The 21,275-nt window shown below is 40.3% G+C and overlaps 1 protein-coding gene and 1 long non-coding RNA gene across 20 annotated transcripts in view; both read right to left on the bottom strand.

Moving 5' to 3' along the window:
* The window catches only part of NCAM1 (neural cell adhesion molecule 1), a 341,199-nt gene that overhangs the window by 116,772 nt on the left and 203,152 nt on the right, over window positions 1-21,275 (bottom strand). The gene's annotated exons all lie outside the window — the stretch shown is intronic.
* LOC141584833 (uncharacterized) overlaps window positions 1-21,275 on the bottom strand; it is a 95,675-nt gene that overhangs the window by 23,241 nt on the left and 51,159 nt on the right. The window contains exon 2 of the long non-coding RNA XR_012518038.1: window positions 1-21,275. This exon is cut by the window's left edge and continues 23,241 nt beyond it. This is a non-coding gene — a long non-coding RNA (uncharacterized LOC141584833).

Below are 21,275 nucleotides of genomic sequence, written 5' to 3'. Positions count from 1 at the left end.
TATTCTGTGCACTGCAATTGTGCCAGGTGCCCTACATTTATTCTCTTATGCAATTCTTCTTGTTATTTTCCCTAACAGTAATTGTTAAGGCTGAAAGCCAACTCAGAACATGGCTATCTCTGTTTTGTTCAGATATGCATTCCCAGGTCCAAGTATATAGTAGAAGCTCAATAAATATTTGTTCAATTAATGACTGAATAAATAACCAAGCAATGCCTTAACGTCAATCCTTCCATCCCTATTTAATAAATGAGAAAAGTAGAATTCAGTGTGGTTACACACTTTCTTAATGTGTCACATAGGAAGCATAGTTAGAGAGCCAGGATTTGAATCTAGAAAAAATGATCAAACCTGTGAGCTTTCCACTTTCTCTGTGATCCTTTCCCTTTCATTACCCTCACTGCCACCTGTACACATAAGACACACTCCCAGATTTACATATCTAACCCAGGCCTTTCTTCTTAGTCCCAGATTCAGATATATACCTGTTTGTTTTAAATTTCCACCTGAAAGTTCATCTCTAACAAAACTCATTATTTTCCCACTCAAACCAGTTCTTTCATTTATATTCTTGAAAGTGTCGGCATCTATCCACATATCCAAGCCAGAATTTCTCTCTCTCTCTCTCTTTCTCTCTGTCTCTCTCCCCTCTCAATTTCTCTCTCTCTGTCCCCCTCAATCCCAGTGACAACTGTCAATTCTCTCTAAACATCTCCTCTATCTATCCTTTCCTTTAAATCACAGATACTGCAGCTGGATGCGGTGGCTCACACCTGTAATCCCAACACTTTAGGAGGTCGAGGAGAGCAGATTACAAGGTCAGAAGTTCGAGACCAGCCTGGCCAACACAATGAAAACCTGTTCCTACTAAAAATAAAAAATTTAGCTGGATGTGGTGGTGGATGTCTGTAGTGCCAGCTACTAGGGAGGCTGAGGCTGGATAATGGCTTGAACCCAGGAGGCAGAGGTTGTGGTGAGCTGAGATTGTGCCACTGCACTGCAGCCTGGGCAACAGAGAGAGACTCTGTCTAAAAAAAACAAAACTCAGAGACATTTCTGCAGTTTAGGCTCATATAAACCTCACCTGAACTTCCAGCAATTGAATCTGTCTGGCTCAACCCTCTACAATTCATTCTCCTCACTTACCTCGGAGTCATCTTTATAAAGCATGCAGATGAGGATAATGTCACTGCCTTTCTTCACACTTTGCAGTGGCTTGCTATCCCAGCCAATGGGATAGTTTAGTAAATGCCCTTAATATGGCATGCAAAGACCTCTAGAGTTTTATGCTGCTTATATTCCCAATCTCCACTCCAGTCACATTATAGTCCTCCTTACAAACTTCTACACATACTGCAAACTCCACTCTCTTCAACAAAGTCTTTCTTGACACTTAACACTCCTCTTTGGAGCTTGTACTGCACATTATGGTTTCTATAAAGGATATGCCACTCTATGTGCCAAATATTTGTGTACTTGCTTGTTTCCATTCAAGTTCCTTGAAGGAAGGACCAAATTTTTAATCTTTTTATGTTCAGCACCCAGAACAATGGACAGCAATTATTGTTCAATATAGTTTTGTTGATTAAATGAATAACAGTTACGAATGCTCCATGTTCCAATATCTGAGCCAATTTCATAAAGAGCATGAATAAAAGCAAAATCAACGCGGCTAAGGATGGACCTAGTCCATAAAGAGCAAAAGCTTGTAAAGGTAGTACTTGCCTGGCAAGGCAAAGCATTCTGAAGGAGAACAGGTTGGAAATATGCATTTTTTTAAGCACCACATGGATATTTCTAGAGCATATTACACTGATTTGTTTCATAAGTTGGCTTGGGAAGAGAAGTTGCCAAGGAGATTGTGGCAGTTGTAGTTTCCACTTGTTAAAAGAAATGGAAACCACAACACCCAAAGCAGAAATGCACAGATGCAGGACGGTGGAAACACAGCCCATCCACAGCAAGACTTCTGCAGCCTTTACACCTGGGTTTTGTTGGCAGAGGCAGGGCCTCACTGTGACACCTCACATATGGGGTACATGAAAGAAGTAAGACCTGAGCCATGGTGCTGAAGTTCCAACAGCAACTTTGCAGCACCCTAGATTCACATGAGAGATGCCTTCCTAAAACTCATTACAAAGAATTCTTCAATGTTTGGATGCTTTCAACCATTTCTTATATTTTTCTGGAACCCACTGAAAATGTACATTTAAATGACCCATTCAAAAGTGCGTTGCAGGCATGTTTTACATACCTACAGATGATCAAATGCCCAGTGCTCCTCTTCCATCCCCTTCCCCTTCCACCCCCAAGCCTGCAGTTCTGCTGGGGATCTTTCTGCTCTGTGGTTGACTCCTGCATCCATTTTCCATCCTTTCAAAGTCAGCTGCTGAGCCCAGTGGATTGGTGAACTGATGGGATCTAGCACTCGCTACACTGGGAATAAGAACAGACCGCTATAACCGATGAGTGACAAAGCTCAGAAAACTGAAGGCTGAGACCTGCTGGCATGGGCCTGGCTCTGCTAGCAAAATCTTGCCCCTGCATGAAAAGCTTTCCATGAGCTCTGATGACAGAAGCAGAAGGCCAAGAAAGAAGAGACAGTAGGCTGGGTGTAGTGGCTCACACCTGTAATCCCAGCACTTTGGGAGGCCAAGGTGTGTGGATCATGAGGTCAAGAGATCAAGACCATTCTGGCCAACATGGTGAAACCCTGTCTCTACTAAAAATACAAAACTTAGTTGGGTATAGTGGCACACTCCTGTAATCCAAGCTACTTGGGAGGCTGAGGCAGGAGAATTGCTTGAACCCAGGAGGCAGAGTTTGCAGTGAGCTGAGATTGTGCCATTGTACTCCAGCCTGGGCAATAAGAGCAAAAAAGATACAGCTGCAGATTCCTTTTTTCCTATCATTTCAACTTCATGCAATAGTGAGTGGAATGCTGGGGTCTCAGAATTTGTGCACCAATCAGGAAGTTCTAAGGCTTTTTCTACACAATGCCAAATCTGCCTTAAAAGTGAAAAATTCATTGAATTTGTCAAGTAGGGGAATGTCTCCTGACCATATCCAACTGACTAGTCACTTTCAGCCTCCCCGGTAGTGAGTATATTTTCAGTTACAGCCAATACTTTCAGGATCACGAAGATGGTCAATTCAATTTGGCCATATTTTCTCTCTCAAGCTCCAACATGTGCTGCCTGACTGGGTTGTGGCTTTTGAAAATTGACAAGGGTCCCACAGCTACATTCTCTCTTTTACAACAGATTTTCTATCTGAACTCTATATTTCTTTCCATTTGGTTGCAGCTGGCATTTTTCAAGTTAGGGCCATTTCCCTTGTCCATTTAGGATTCAGGTCTTTGATTTAAGGGCCAGAGGTCTGACAGCTTCATTATTCTTAGGCTTGTCATCTCAGAATGTCAGCGTGGCTCATGAGGTCCCACTGAGGAGCACCAGCACCATTACCTGGCTTTGTACAGTTTTGTGCTCAATACTGCTTTGTCTCACTGGCCATATCCTGCTCCTACTATGTATTAGATCAAGGTCACATCCATTAGCCAGGCATTCGAGGTCTTCACACTTGAATTGACCATATCTCAACTATCTGGGCTTCCTCTTCTATAATGCCTATGTGAACAATCAGGATGAAGTTTTGATCATCCCTTCCTCCTCGCCCAACTCATCCTTCCCCTTCTTTCTCGTCTGATGATATTCTATCCTGAATCCACTCAAACTCTTCCCAAATCCCTCTTCCTTCACAAGGTCTCCCGAGACTGCTTCAGTTTCCAGAGCACTCTCTCTCTCTCTCATTCTCTCTCTCTTTCCATGCCCCTGCAATAAAAACTGTCCAACAGAAAGAACATATTCCATCTATTATGAACTCTAACTGGCTGATGTCAGTTTGTCCTCCCTCCCCAAATGATTTACAAGTTTCTTAATGGCAATGCTATTGACTTCTCACAGTGCCTATATTGGTGCTGGTGTATGAATGAAAGATTCTTAATAAAGAGTTGTTGAGTTGAATCAAATACAGAAACTTGGATGAAAAATGACATTCTCAACAGAAAATCCCAAGTGAGCAGGCTGGTGTCACAGCTCAGAGAGGTATGCACATGAACCCGAGGGACTCATGCAGTTTTCATATAGACAGGACCACCATCACCCCTTTGCCACAAACCATTCCTTTACCTCAGCCAAATGAATTGATTCTAAATCATTTTAAACTAGAATGTATGGCTCAATCAATTTTGTGCAAAAAGAACATTTATATTGCTTGATATATTAATTAATATTCTTTACCACTCAAAGATAAATTCACCGAAAGTGATCTTTCCTAAAACAGTGATTTACCTTTATTTTTTTGCAATTGATTTTTACCATATAAATTTTTATTTTTTTATTTTAAATTAAGCAGACTTTGTATTCACTTCCCTTCCAGTTCTAAACTAGCTGGACAAATGGAGTACATTGCTGCCTTGATTGTCACCCCCCCCCGCCCACTTTTTGATCATTTTCATCCTCTTACATTCTAACTTTTAGGCAAATGACTCCAAAATATATGCTTCCCAATTTTACCTTTCTTCTGAGAGTCAATCCCACATCTGCTATGAGAATATCTCTTTTTCAAGTAAAATGCAATAAAAGAAGTCCACAACTCTGTATTCCAAAATTCTATTTGCAAGGCTATTTGAAATTTATAATTCATTTTCCATAGAAACTGCATTATAAATAGTAATTCAGTTTGTTCTCTGGCTAGGAAACAAAGTTTAGCTAATCCATCTGCAATGAAAAGTACCAGCAAGCAATATGGTAACAGTATGAGTAATTAAATGAAACACTAAAAAGTGAACGTAAAAATATAAGTTCCTCCTAGTTGTTCATAATTAAAGAAAAACACTTATATTTAGAGACAGACAGAGAAATAGAAATTGTGGAGATCCTGAGGACTTCTTCTAGTCACTGGGACCCAGTTCTAAATCTTGCGAGTTTTACACCTATCTCCCCAATTCAGCTACCAGCCCTTCTGATCCTTCCTTCATCTTATTTCTTCCATTTATCTACTCTTCCACTTCCTCTGCCCCATCCTCAGCCAGACATTATCTTCCCTTATATGGATTATGATGATGGTTTCCCAGTGGCTTTTTTGAATCCAGTCTCTTCCTTAATATCGTTATTCATGTGGCACTCTGATGAATCCCTCAATATATGTTTCCTCTTGTCATTGTTCTCATCAGCAGGATGTCACCTGCCCATAACATCAGTAAGGCACACCCCTGGCCAGCCCTTGCTGTGAAAATGTGTACCCTTCTCTTGGAGTAAAGCTCCCAGACTGGCAGGCCCCACCCAGGGTCCAGCAGAGGTGCTGGCTCCTATCCTGTCATCCAGGCACCTCCAGATGACTTGCAGGATTCTTGGTCTGAGGGAAGCATAGGCAATTTGTTCCCTTTGAAAGTCCCCGACTAGTTGGTCTGGTCTTGAAGACCAGAAAGTGATGTTCTACTTTGGTTACTGTAGGATCCTTTAAGAGAGAGGCTGTGATGCTGGAGCTCTCGGCCCAAGGAGGAGACTGGGGAGATGAAATGGTCACTCACTGGCTTCTGCTTTATCTTGATGCCGACTGACACCCTTCTGAGGAGAGTGAAGAGCCCCATTCATATGGCTGTGCAGAGAAGGGAATGGAGGAGCCCTTGCCTTGGAGCAAAGCAGCTTTCCTGAGACTTGGAAGAGTCTTCACTGTGAACAAAAGGGACGATAATTCTTGCCAGCCAAAACTGCTGCAGGAATTAAGTGAGCAGGTTTGAAGGCACCTATGCTGATACCTGATAAAAAAAAATTCATACAGTTATGCCTCAATTCAATCTAAGATAAGGAGATGTGGTACTAAAGCTTTGGGTCGGAGCCTTTGAATCCTTACCTAACTTCAGCAAAAATTTTCACTTGGAAGAATGCCCACTTCCTCACCTTGGGGCTGGAATTCAAGCAGAATCTTGTTGGTGTTCTACCCTTCCTTCTGCCTCACTAAGAGAATTACTAATTTACAATCAGATCCAAAAAAATATACAGAAATGAAGAGGACAGAAATATCCAAATGTATGAAGTTTGATCTGGTTAACTTAAAAAAAAAAAAGCACAGCAAACAAACAAAAAAGGACCCAGCCAGAACTGGCCCAGGTGACCGAACTGGCCCAGGTGACCGATCTGGCCGGGTGGGAGTAGGGCGGTGGCCTGTGATCATGGCAATGTAAGCATGCTAATCCTGGGATGGGAAAGCAGAGATGGAGGCGGCTGCTGGGAGCCATGCCTGCAAGTCTGAACTGCCCCAGTCCAGATGGCCAGGAAAGTGAAAGGAGGGGAGAGAGTTTATCTGCTTCCATTCCCTGTGTGGTACTCACAATAGTATGTATTTTAGGATTGATTGTATGAGGCATAATACTTGTAGAGCATTCACCCATTTTTAAAGTGTTTTCACATGCAGTATTTTATAAAATTCTAACAACTGGCACAGGTATGATTGTATTATTCCCACTTCGCAGAATACGGAGCCTAGAGTAGTGACCACGGACAGGCAACTTATATCATCTGAACCATGCGTTTTTCGTTGGCATAATGTGGATGATAAGACTTGCCTGACTATATGAAACTGTAAATGGCATAGTTTTAAATGTTATAGAAATGGTATCATGTAAATTCCTGGCCAGTATCATCCTCACCATATAGCATCTGACACTGAGGTGATGTCCAGTAAATGATGTGTCCTATCTGGCTCTGTTACATATTTGTAGAGGAGTTGTCCCTGTTACAAGCTTCCGGGGTTGTTCAGAAACTATGGGAGATGGCTGGAAACAAAGACTGTAATTGCAATCTGCGTTCTGAATCTCCCATTAGCAGAGTCATCCCACCTACTGTGCTGAGAGGTGACCTCATTAGAGAAGAGGAACCATCAGTGGAAAACTCAAAGCCTCCAGAACCCTCTGGCAGTTGAGCCTGCGCTTGGGGAAAGCTTCCAGCAGCTGTCGCTGACAATGGGCTTCTGTCCCTCACTCCTGCAAAGGCCTTTGCTCCTCCCATGAGCTAGCTGTTTTTGTTTTGTTTTATCCTCAAGCAAGATGGCTGCTGATTGCAATGAGCTCATAATAGCAGAAAGTAATTAAAAATTCATTTAAAAATCTATCGCACAGTTTAACATCTACATTAAGAACACTGCTGGGGTAAATAAGCTGGCATCATCTTTAGTAAGGCAAGGAAAAAGAAGAATTCAAACAGTCTCTTACACGTAGCATAGGAACAGATAAAATAAACCGAACTGCAGCTGGCCTTTTTACAAGTTTTGTAGGCCTTTTCCTGAAAATGCAAGTGATCACTGCAGACGCCAGCATGTTTTTAAGAGAATCTGGTAGCAATATAATGGCACAACTAGAAAACTTACCAATTGAGATCATTCTTCGGGAAAATAGGTCTCATGTTTTCAAAGAGGAATGCCGATTCCTGAACAGTTTCCTTTAGAGGCCCGTGATAAATGGTGTTAAAGGATCGACACTTTAATAAGCAGTTTTTTTTTTTTCCTAATGACACAGACCTCTCATTTAGCCCACTGTGTTAGGAACCTCTCCATATTGATTATCTAGGGTTTGAACCAGCCAGTGACAGGCAAACCAACCAGCTAAGGTAGTAACAGAGGACCCTTGGCTTCACTCTATCCCACAAAGCTTTGCTGGGCCCTGTCCAGTCCCAGATGGCCTGTGCCTAGCAATCACTGCACATCACTGCAATCAACTCCATCAGCGCTGCCCCGGCCCCAGTATCTCACAATCGTTCACTAGAAACAAAGTCCATCGGAATATAGACAGATTATTCTCTGCAAGAAAGTCCATATTCAAAGATATTTTCTGAAAGTTTTGTTTTAAACTCTTGTAGAAAAAGTAATACGGCCAGGTGCTGCAGCTTACACCTGTAAACACTTGGGGAGGCCGAGGCTGATGGATCGTGAGGTCAGAAGATTGAGACCATCCTGGCCAACATGGTGATACCCCGTCTCTACTAAAATATACAAAAAAAAACTAGCCAGGAGTGGTGGTGCACGCCTGTAGTCCCAGATACTCTGGAGGCTGAGGCAGGGGAGTCACTTAAACCCTGGAGGTGGAGGTTGCAGCGAGCCAAGATTGAGTAAGACACCATCTCAAAAGAAAAAAAAAAAAAAAAAAAAAAACCAAAAAACTGATACGGAGAGCCCATTATTGAAAAGAAGTTAACTTCATTAAGTGAACTGTATTTTCAGCCCTGAACTGTGTGTTCTGGGTCCAAACAATGCTTTATATCAATTTGGAAGAGTGTCTAGGTGACAACAGGAATCCAATGATGAATATAATAAAACAGGTTCATTTAGCAATCAGATTACCTTATTATCATTACCACATTACCCATTTTATCCTAAAATTTATGCTTATTTTCAGAACCAACAACCTATTCTGCTCATTGTATTCAAAGGCAACACACATACTTTATGTTTAAAGTAACTTGTACTCCAACCTAGGAAATAAATATCAAATCAATTTACTTTCTCTTTCTTCCCCCAACACTGAAAGCAAATGTCAAGTGTTATAAAGCTCCCCAATGATGTCAATAATTTTATTAAAAATTGAGATTTAATATCTCCTCTCGTACTCTTGATAGAGGCATTGAAGTAGGTAGAGCTATAAAACTAATAACCTATTTTTCACAGCAAATATTTTCATTCACCTGGGGCAGAGTAAACCAAGGACTTTATGGCGTTGTTAAGCCAGATTATGAGCAATTTTGATTAAAAACAAAGACTCTGACATTTTCCAGCCCAAAAAAGGGGTGTCACCAGAGTCAATTTCTATGCCAATGCTTATTTCCAGAAAAATAAATTCTGATGCTGATGCCTGGAGGAACTGCCTCCAGAGCGGGTTATTTGCTTTTAGATGTGCCTAAATTATCACTCTTACCACTTCACAGCCTGTTTCTAAGGGGGTGGAAGAAAGTAGGGGGGCTGGGGCCCATGCCCCCAATCACACAAGGATAATGCCATTCTGACCTCAATTAACACACACATGAAGTGACAATGGAAACTCTTCTTTATATGGACCTGGAAAATATTAAAAGCTAACCTTTTCCCAATTGTATAGCAATGAAGAAGACCATGTATAGAGAGGTCTTTAAAAAGAAGGGGAGAGAGCCACTAAGACAAGATAATAATGTTCACTTTATTCGCATTGTTGGAGTTGTCTTCCTTAATATGGTTAAGAGCATTTTCAAGTTTCTAAGATGAAATATTGAGTTGGAGATTCTGATTTTTTCTTCTTGCAATTGTTCCAGAAACAAATACTAAATCATTTCATATAATGTAGTGAATGAGTATTGTATGCTAGTGTTGAGCATGATTCCTGAATTGCATCATGTTTTTGCCATTTGTGCTTTTTATATTTAGGGAAATGTGATTTGATCTAGCTCAGATTCAAATATAAAGAATAATCATCACATTTACAACAAAGGTTTGTTTTGTGGATTCTTTGTTCATATTATTATATGTTTACATCTGAAGATAAGGCGGCTGCTATTGGCATTTCTGGGGTCAGTAAAATGGAAAGAGTTAATGAACGAGTGTCAATCTTTTCTAGATAAAATGTTCATGTAGCTTGAATCAGCATATTGTGTATTCTTATTTTCCATATTAAACTAAGAGGAGGTATCTATCTTTCTCAGGTTATGAGTTAGACAGTGAATTGCTGTAAGGTCAATCCAATATTGCGAGCCAATTAAGATGACTGACATAACATAATGAGTCTTGATTCCTGATCATGCAGATTGGTTGGAGGACTCTCCACCCTGAATGAAATTGCTAAGGACTCAGTGATAACACAATAGCTATGATCATTAACATTTGTCAACACCTATTATGCCCCCGGCTCTTTACATACACGATTTGTGATTTCTTTTCATCCTTTTACTACTCGTTGACACAGGTACTGTATTTTCCCCATTTTATGGGTAGAGAAATCATAGCTTTAAAAGTCTAAAAAGTTTGTTAAAGTATATACAGCATGTATTCTGCTGACCCAGAAAATACAAATGCTGAACTGATCTTTATAATTAAAATCCAACACAATATTGCCTTGGGAAATGAGTGGGGTCAGCTCTGCCTCTCTTAGGTTGCTGCATTACTGTCAGTTAAGGACTTTTAAGCAGTCACTTTAATGTATTAGTGGTTATGTCACTAAAAAAATTATATACATCTTTTTCTAATTACAATAAAATTTCTCTTATTCTACATGGTCACAGAATGGACTATTCTGATTCATAAGGCATTCTTGTTAATAAAGTGTTAGGGTGAAGACAGCTAATCTTTAAGAAGGAACAAAATCATATGCCTCATATAAGGTAAGTGTGTACTTTAATTTTTCCTTGATAACTCAGGAGACACATGGAGCACTGTAAAGGCCTAGGGTCATCATGACAAAGACCAGTTATAATTACATGAGAGAAGCAGGACAGCACTATGTTGCAGAGATTTCTAGCTGTTAGAATCTTAGATCTGAAGAGCCAGAAGGCACCTCAGAGATCTTCCATCTCAGTCTTTTATTTACAGATTAGAAACAAGACACCCAAACTACTGGCAGGCTAATGACTGAGCCAAGGTCATTCGACCCTTCAGTGGCAGCCACACAGTGACACGCACACACTGGGACCAGTTTTGCTATGCTAAGCCGATTTGTCAGTCATATCGATCGCACTTACCATGATCAGAACAAAATGAAAAAAGAAAAGATATGCTGCCACTTGCCTTCTGAATTTGTTGATTTCCAAGCAACCATGGATCTCTACTTGTTTATGTTTTCTGTGACAGCTTCCCTGGATCTTATTTTCTTATCACTACTTCCACAGCTCAACCAATACACACGATGCCATGCTGCAAACAAGACACCACAAGGGACGGGCCCGTTCTCTGAGCAGTTTCTGGGTTTTCTTTTCTTCTTCACCAGAGTTTTTATTAGGTCTAAAGTGTAGAGGGGAGTTTCTACCAAGCATTCGATTCCAGCCCTGCAATTTAACTTGCCAGGTTTAGCTGGGGGATGATTAATCAATTACTTACTTAGCTGGCATCATTTTCCCACCACTTAAATCATACTTAATTTCAATCTATTATAATCCATTATCGGTGCTAGTCAAAACCCTTGATGCATTATTTGCTTATGAGACGGTTTCACACATACAACAGCATCAAAGTATTAAGGTCTCATGTACATTTGCAGATGACGGACTGCCTCTGTTAAGATGTGGTTCATGTACACACTTTAGAGATTTCTATATTTTACAACTTTAACATATCCGGCGCCATCTACTTCCAAGTGAAAAACCACCGGAGCAATCTAGATCAATAGTCTATTTAATCTGAAAAGTCATCCTTCATGTGAGACGGGATTTAAATTTTTTTTTTGAAAATCATCCAGATCTTTTATTCTCATCTCTGTCACAACAGAATCCTAAACTCTAAAACTATTGGAGATATAAAAGCCAAATGCAACGTATGAAACTTAATTGAATCCTAGTTTTGAAAAAAAAATACCTAATACATTTTGGAGGGATAATTGCCCTGGGTATTACATGATACTAGAGAATTTGTGTTAATTGTCTTATGTATGAAAATGGCATTGCAGTTATGTAGGAGAACGACCTTATTTTAGAGACTATATCTTTACTTTTAGCAGATACAATGCTGAGATACAGTAATTATTCAGGAATTAGGTGTCATGATGGCTGTATCTCTTTAAATTTTTAGAAAAAAATGTACAGAAAAAGCAAATACGGAAAACATTAACTTAAATCTACCTGGTTGGTAAATAGGTATACATTGTACTTTTTTTTCCCATTTTTAAAATTTGTTTGAAAATTTACAGTAAAAATGGAAAATAACTAACGTATCACTTCAGCTGATAGTTTAGTATCCTAACTCTAAATTGCTTAGTTTATACACACCCTCCAGAGAACAGAAAGCCACTGTTTCCTGAAGGTAGCAAGACAGCAGCAGATGGCAGAAAAAGCAGTTCTGTTTCCTTGAATGATTCTCCAACCAGCAAAGATAAGCACAGCGAATGAGGACTGCAGTTAAAGGTAGGTGAAGATAGAGTATGAGCGCACCCAGCTACTTCGCACCTGTTCTTGTGTCCAGGCCCTGGCAACCTCTACCTGAGTTGCTAAAGGAGCACCCATATGAACCAAAAGCACACTGGTACCTGTCCGATAGGCAGTGTGGCAAAGAAAAGAGGGAGGCCAGCCTATTACAGACATGCAGCTGTCCCAAGTTTCAAAAGGGAGTAAAGTGTTCCATGCCCAGAGAACACAGTGGTTTAAAACCCATGATTCTGCATCCTTTGAAGCCATCTTGTTGTTCACCCTACGGATTTGTGTGGTGGACAAGCCCTAGTACATTTCCTAATGACATACACTAATGTCAACAAGCCTGCTCATGTGACACAGCTGCCTTCAAATGTACCCTTCTGTGCCTCAGTTTCCTAATTTATTCCTAACATAGGAATAAAATTCCCATCTTGTAGGCTCCCCATGAGAAACAAAAGAAACAACATTTATCAAGAGCCTCGTACTAACCTGTTACTGGGGAGGCACCCGGTAAGTGGTAGTCACTCACCACTAGAATCAATGTGTTTGACTGTATGTCTTACGATAATCTTCTAGCCCAGATGAAAAAATTAGGGGCAGTTTTTCAAAACAATTAAGCTTATTTCTGTCTAGTTAAAAAACTGTGCCTCATGAGAGTTGATAAATGGATCGATGTCAACCTAGAAAGAGGCCGCAAGTGTTCCGGTAATTTGTCTTAATCCTTCTTTCGACTCCTACTGTTATATACGACGGGAATGAACACGTAACAGTGAGCTGTCAAAATATGGATGACAAAAAAATTGCAGACAACTGATATATGAAAGAAGAGATCACTAAGGCACGGTGAGTACAGGTATGCGAGAATGGCTCACTACAGTGTGGGAAGGCAGTACTTGAGCACTTCCTTTTTTTAAAAATATAATCACCTAAGCTTCACTAACTTTTTTTTTTTTTTAAATGGAGTCTCCCTCAGTCACCAGGTTGGAGAGCAGTGGTGTGATCTCGGCTCGCTGCAACCTCTGCCTCCAGGGTCCAGGTGATTCTCCTGCCTCAGCCTCCCAAGTAGCTGGGTCTATAGGTGCCCACCACCAGGCCCAGCTATTTTTTTATGTTTTCAGTAGAGACAGGTTTTCACCATGTTGCCAGGATGGTCTCGATCTCCTGACCTCATGATCCACCCACCTCGGTCTCCCAAAGTGCTGGGATTATAGGCATGAGCCACCGCGCCCAGCCAGTCTCACTAACATTTTAAATGCACTGACTGACAGCGATACTGCCACCTGGTCTGTAATTGGGAGGATGGCATGTCATACTAGGGATGTGAGTCTGAGGGCAGAGTGGGTCATCACAGCAGAGGACTGGAGGGCCTTCTCTCATCTGTTTTTCTCTTCCCCGTATTACCGCACAAGCCTTTTAGTTGAGTTCTGTTAAGGGGATTTATGCAATACATTATCTAGTTTTAACTAAACCAATCTTCCCTAAATGAACAGCTGGCTTACAAAAAAGATTCCCATAAAAACATAGTGTATTGAAGATAATACCAATAATGAAAGCATAAGTGAACAACAGGAAGATAGCAGAACGGACAGTTCTACTATTCCTAGAACGAGCACTATGTTCGTCCAACCAGACAAAAACAACAATGATTTGAAGACATCTGATCAGAAACAGCAAAGAAAAAATAGAAAGCATCAGGATGATGTGAAATATTAATTTAAATCTCTATTTGAACGTTGCCTTTAGTAAATACTATGCCTCAAGGTATTAGCTAATGACACACACATATAATTTATAAAATAATAAATATACATATATGGAAGGAGAACACGCAAAAGTTACTTACAAATGAAGTAATCAATCAAAACTGTTTAGAGAAAATAATCAAGACTCATAAAGCTCAAAATAAGCTGGAATGTGGGCCAATTTTAACCGTGATAAAACATAAACAAGTTAATGCAAAGAAAAGTTCTAGATTCAGGGTCAAAAAATCCAGTATACAGGTACAAGAGTGGGAGGCTTGGCTCCAAAGCAATGCATGTTATAAACGGCCTAAGGTTTACAGCTGACCATCAGCATCATGCCAAGTAACACTGTGGTGTGCGGCAGCTAACAAAATCTCAGGCTGCCCTCCTTGGAGGATGCCTAGTGTCTAAAACCAGGGAGGCAATGGCTTTGCTTCGTAATGCTGGAGCGCAGGTGGAAAGCTGTGCTCAGTTTTACCAGAAACACTGACCTGTTGGAGCCCATTCAGAGGAGAGTGTTCAACTACGGCTTCCACAGAGAGGTTTTTTGCACCTGTAAAAGGCTGGCCTAGAAAACCTCCAAGATAATCTCAACTCTGAGTTCTGTGAGTTCCTGAGGACACAGGAGGTGGGGTCTGGATGATACGAGGAGCAGAATTTAAACAATTCAGCTTGTTGTGCATGGCAGATAGTCCATGCACATGTTATTTCATGACAGTAGGAGCTGTTTCCTCATCTTAGTCCTATTCAGTATTGCAACCCATACTGGAGACACTGCCTGGCATCTAATCTGTGCTTGGTAAATGTTTGTGATCATGGTGACAAACTCCTTATCACTTGAGTTATGAAGAAGCTGCAAGGGTTTGATCTCCAAGGAATTTCCAACTCTAAGATGTTATAATTTTTTACCTGCAAATAATCTTTTCTTTGGCAAATTAAAATATCACTATAAAACAAGGTTGAGGCTCTTTGCAAGTTTTTAATTAAATATTCCATATTTCTATGGGTAATAGTCTATTTCTATCAATTTTCCAAATAATTTGGCATTTTCTTCTAAATCTTTTTTCCCCTTTCTGATGAGACTTTTTTTTTCTTTTGTTGCTAAAAATGTACAGAGATTTATGAAGCCATTTCTACTGGGAATTTGTAGATAATAATATTTGGTTTTACCTTTTTCTACCCAAATATTACAAATAACTGTATAAAAACAAATGTAGTGTACCAAATATTTTAGCTAGGGTTTAAAGAATAAAAAAAAGTAATTAAAGGCTGTGAAAATATCTGTACATGAAGAGATGGCAGACCTTGTCACATCAAACTAACAGCTTACAGTCAATATTTGATGTTTCCTGTAACTCGACAGGACAAAAAACAATAATTCCTTAAAAGCATTTCTGCTTGTTATGAGAAATTAGATTTTGTTAAAAAAAAAAAAGACTTCACGTGGAAACAAATGGTAGGGAAAATCAATGCTCAAATAATGAAAATAAACAATATATATAAGGTAAATAGTTCAGTGATCACATTCTGTAGTAGCACTGAACATAATATTTCGTGCTGTAGCTGAACTTAAGACAATGTCACTCATCTCTTATAATAAATATCAAACAAAGATCTAACTTTCTTTCTGCCAGTAATAATCAGTCATCATTTTCTGCAGAACATTTCTAAATGACATCAATAACTGTAATTTTATTTAGAAGAGAAGATCTATCCAAGCAACATTGCAAGCAAGCAAGGCAGTCTGTTTGCTCTTTCAAAGAAAGCCTTGGAGAAATAACAGCCCTCATTGTCTAAGAAAGGCAAGCTAAGTGTTACTAGGATAATGCCCCAACTGGTGAAGTGCTGTCAAACACAGGCATTGGCCATTTGCCTCGATATCAGATTCAACCTCATTGACCTATGCTAGGCAGAGGCTGGGGGGCCATCTGTGATGAGACAGGCAGAAGGATTCCCATATTGGAAGAGTAGAGAAGTTGACCTTTGAAGGTTACGCCCCATACTAAAGCTCTATGATGTTAAGAAATGCTGGAAATGTGTTTTGGCTGGATGATTAAATTCCACAGAGATTTCCGGAGTGTGTGGAAAATACATTGTTCCTCCAAAACTTAATCTAAGGGGCAAGAAAGCAGGTCGTTTTTCATTGCCATTGTACAACCATCAAGATCAAAATGCAAAGAAAATCACATTCAAATATGAGTGTTATTATGCAATAAAACTAAGTAAGGAAGTACTATAAAAAGAGCCCAGATCATGCAAGTATTCAAATCCAAGGTGGAGTGGAAGGCATGTGTCCACATCAGGAGAAATCTCAACATGCGATACAAAAAATATGCTCCTCAATTCCCTGGCAGTTCCTGCTAATAGTGACGGGGCCTTCATTCTTCCCATTTGCCATTTAAAAGCGCTGATCTGTCAGGAGATGTGGGCAACACTGTGGCTCCCCAGGCCTGAGATGACAGAAGCCCATGAGTCTTGCTCCATGACAGATGCTGGACTGAGATAACCAAAAAGAATAGGAAATGTGGGGAACAGCAGCTGTGCCAGACAAATTCAACTTCCCACCTGCTGTTGATTTACACATTCATCTCTCAAACCTGATCCCCATCCATGGAAAAATCTGCCAGCACATCGAGAAATTAATCAATTTGGGGAAAGGGAGGGAGTTATCCATGGTCGATTTTATATTCTTTCTGTAAGCACATTTGTGTAGCACAGAGGCAGCTGAGTCGAACAACGGTGGCTTTCTCTGCTCTCTGCTGTAATCACCCATACACCTGGGACTCACGGCCCGCACTGCTGTTTTTGTAGATGAGAATGTTTTTTTCCTAGGGTAAAGCTGGCTTTGGAAACTAATTAGATATGTCTGCATTTTTTTGTTTGGCTTCCCGAGTATGCTATGGACATCTAATTTGCATTTCTGTCTTGTCCCTCCCTTGTTGCCTTTGTTGCTTTTCCTTTTGTCTGAATAGAGAACAAGAATGATTTCTGAACACCATGGGTCAAACATGCTACCCTTCAGTGTGTGTCTATATATGTATGTAAAATCCAAGTGCCTCAACTGCTGCAAACCAACCTTTATTCTGAAGAACATTTCAGCTCAAGAAAATTCTTTTTAAAATGTCTAATTCCCTACTGTGATTTCCTTTAAAGTTCTAATTAGTTGTGCACCATAACGAATTCTGTAAATTGCAGTGTTTCGTTTAAAGCTTTTAAAGTACAGAAGGCTCTAATAATGAGTTTTGCCACTATCAGTCTTTAAAGAAAGTAATTTTGACATGTAAGTTTCATATTTTTGAAGATGTCATACATCTTAGACACAATCACAATGTTGAATCGCAAATTAATATTTGTTGCTTAATGCCATCAAAATGTCAGATTAATGAGTAATTAACAACGTTTGTACATAATGTTATTTCCTTCTTTCTGCAAAGGCCAAAAGCATAATGGAGAATTGAAGTCAAGAAACATCTTTCAACAAATATATTTTCTGAGTTCTCCTTTTAAATAACTTACTACCAGGTCTATAACTGTCTTCTTTTAATGATCAGCAAACAGCTGGGTTTCTAGATAACATGGGGAATACAAAATATTCATGTTATTTAAGCTATTTCTATATTTTACTCATATTCTTTTATTTGCTGGTCTTAAGGGGGAAAGAAACCAGGGCCACTGCCTGCCCCCATCCCCTTTTAAAGGAAAGATTTATTCCCCTCTACAACCTCTACCTGCTACGCCCTGCATTAGGACTGCTAAGCTGTTCTGTATGCCATACCTGTTTTTCAATATTTCTTTCTCTTCTTGGAGTTCATTGAAACGTGACTCTCTCTAAGCATACTGTCCACATTCCCCCCTTCCCCAGAAGAGGCAAGAGCTGCCCTCTGTTTGGTCAGTGTCAGCCTTGGCCTTCCCCTGGATACATCCTGTCTCCACGTTCCCAGTCTGACCATGCCCACAGAGCCATTACTCTCCATTTGGCTCCTCCTATCACACTGGGACCATTTATCCCTCTGTTGTTTATTGCATGCCTTCCCTTTTCATTCCAAGGTTCAGGATTAAGGAATTGGAAGCCACCATGTCTACAGCCCAGCCTCCTGCACTGTTAACCCTTTCTCAAACCCCTCAAGCCAATTCCCAGCCTCAGACCATTTGCACTACTCACTCTACCCATTCCTCTGCCTGGTTACAGATCACTGAGATGGGGAGAAGACAAATCTTTAGGAAGCTGGCTTATTGCCGATCCAAACACCACCAACTCTGAGAAGCATGGATGGTGCTCAGACATGCTTCAAGCATGCCTCCTTGTCTTCCTAAGCCAGACTCCACAAGAACTAGTCTGTTTCCCGGTCTGCTTCAGTTCTCCTCAGCCCCTAGCCCTATCTCACTGGAGAGACTTGCTCCTGCACCATGGCGAAGGGGAGCCTTCTGGGGAGTGTGGACCCAGCCAGGGCCCACTCACTGCCTCTTGTTCACCCCACAGCCCCACACACCTGTTTCTTTTCCCCTCCCATAGCTCATTTATAGTTCCCAATATGAATAACGTCTCTAACCAAAACCTAAGGCGGCTGTGTATTTCTTTCTACTTGCATGTTTTGCCTTTATGGACTTCCTACGACTGCCATGTCTAAAACTGTCTCCTTTCTCAGCAGTCCTATTCTTGCCACTCATGCTATGTATTACTTTTTAAAAATTAGAGACAGGATATCGCTTTGTTGCTCAGGCTGGCCTTGAACTCCTGAGCTCAGGCAAACCCCTTGCCTCAGCTTCCCAAGTAGCTGGGACTGCAGGCATATGTCACCACACCCAGCCTGTATTATTTTTTAATTTCAATTTAAAGTGCAGTAAAATAAAAATCCTGAGCAAATTAACTGTCCAGTGTCCACCCTCACCAGCAAATTAATGTAAAAGTAAAAGTAAATAAAACCACAAAGGAGATTCCTTGCATGTTATCAATTATACTAATTTTTGGACACACACAAAAAGCAGTACTCCCCAGACCCATATAACCTGCAAGAAAACCTGTTTTCCAACCTCCTCTTACTGATATTCAAGAAATAGCTAGCCCTGGGTTTCTCAGCAAACAGTCTATTCATTAAGTGGAATCCTGGGTGTTAAATCACCTTGCCTCCATGGCATTGAAGGTGGCTCTGGCAGGTGCTTAGTCCAGCACGTCCCTGATTTCCTATTCAGAACACAGAGGAATGTACACAAAAGCACTGGTAAGCAAAATAGCTCCCAAACAGCTCTCTAAGGCTTAAAGTGACACTAACACTAAACGTCCTGAATCAGGAGGCCTATCTAAGGAGCAAGTTCACTGCCTACCCAGGGAATACACCATTCAACTGGTATATTTTAAGAAGCTGAACAGTCGGAGCATCTTCATCTTGCTCTGGAGCCTGACAAGGACTCAACACACTGCACTTCTCATGCTCAATCTCTGCAGACTCCATTGCCCAAGTTTGTTTTCTGTGTCAAGTGCTCAGTCTAGGACATATTCTCAAATCTGCTAATATTGCAGCTGAAGAAGCATATTCTTGATGCTTTCCTACAAACAATATATATATATTTTTTTAAACCAGAGAATGGTTGTTACTTTTTTCTCAACTTGGCTGTCTGAAGGTGAACCCACCTCTGCCTATAGAAGCTGCTCCCAGAGAACATCTGGGACTGTAGTGAAGCCACATTGCTTTCCACAAGCTCCAACATTACCGAAACCTCCCTACTCACTCACTTCCTTAGCTCCCACCCTTTCCACTATTCTCATACAGTTAGCAGCACCAAGAGAACTTTGGGGAAACAGCCCTTTTTCACCATCAGAACCTCAGGTCAATGACGGGTAGAGTCTTGTTCTCATAACCCTATAGCTCAGGTACCGTTCTCCCTTGCCTGATCCAATGTACACCAGTAGGGAGTGGGAGGAAAGACAGAAAGCATCCACCACTGAGAATCATATGGTGCTTTCTTCTTCTTAGTATGGATTACTGCAATAATACAAGCTTCTTTCAAGCAACAAAGCAACACGATTTGAATTCATGACTAATCTTGAGCTCACATCATTTACATGAAATGATACACATTAAAAAATACTTGCAACTATATGTCACAAAGGACAATCATTCTAGGGTGAAGATGAGGGGGAGTGCAGAAGGAACATGTGCTTCCACAGCCTTCTGCCCTGGCTTTGTAGGAAAGAGAAGTAGGGAAGAGAAAGGATGCTGGGTTAGAGGACAGGGGATAAGTGCCTGACAGCTGCTAAGCCTTAAGATGAGTGTCTAGCATTAAGGAGCCACTAATGTTTGGCTTGGCTATGTTGAAAATTTAATAATATAAGAGTCAGTGAAAATTTACTTTTGGAATGGATATACATATCCATTCATCCAATCAAAAGATATGGTGGGATAGTTGCACACATGTTCTTGGCAGCCCGGTAGCAAAAAGATGAACGCAACGCAGATGTCCATCAATGGGTGAATGCATAAACAAAATGTGGTCTCTATCTACAATGGAATATTATTCATATTTAAAAAAGGAAAAAGACCCTGTTACATGCGAAAACATGGATGAGCCATGAGGGTATTATGCTACATAAAATAATGCAGTCATAAAAAGACAAATACAATGATTCCACTTATGCAAAGTATCTAAAGTAGTTTAATCCACATAAACAGAAAGTAGAAGAGTGTTTGCCAGGGTCTGAGGTAGCAAGAGGAAAGTTGTTTAATGGGTAAAGACTTGCAGTTTTACAAGTCAAAAAATTTCTGGAGATCTATTGTGCAACATTGTTAAAATACTTAACTCTACTGAATGTTACACTTAAACATGGTCAGTATTACATGTTTTTTTTCCCCCACGGGAAAAAAAGGCAAAGAGAGAAAAAAGAATATATGGTAGGTGAATGTGATCAGCAGATAACAAAATTACAAATTTTCTCATTTGGCAAAGAACCTAAATGGCCTCTCCCTTGTCATGCCACATATTTAATAATAAACTCATTATTAGTTGAATTACTTTTGCTTCAAAGTATGGAGCCAAAGCAATATTAACACCCCTCTTATATTTTGATTTAATATTTTTGTCTTTATAAAGCTTAACTTGGAGTGAAATGTCTATGAATTTCTCTCCAAGTTTGTGAGCTGCTGACAAAAACTCATAAATGCAAGGTGCTCCCCCCGCAAACTTTCTCCCCCATCACACACATAAACCTGAGTCTCATTCAACACCAGGCCTCAGGAGATGTGAAATCAATCAGCCAAACATCAATAAGAGAATTGAGGTCCTCACAATCCATCACTTTTTCTCTTAAAGTAAATAAATTCCCAGTGATCAAAATGCATCTCCTTTTGCATGTTATATAAGCTGATGCTGTTTCAGCATGTTAATATGGTTTGCAGTTCCTTAC

Source organism: Saimiri boliviensis, chromosome 6 (genome assembly GCF_048565385.1).
Source record: "Saimiri boliviensis isolate mSaiBol1 chromosome 6, mSaiBol1.pri, whole genome shotgun sequence".
Classification (NCBI taxonomy): domain Eukaryota; kingdom Metazoa; phylum Chordata; class Mammalia; order Primates; family Cebidae; genus Saimiri; species Saimiri boliviensis.
The sequence above is the reverse complement of the archived record's forward strand: the minus strand, read 5'-3'. Positions and strand labels throughout refer to the sequence as shown.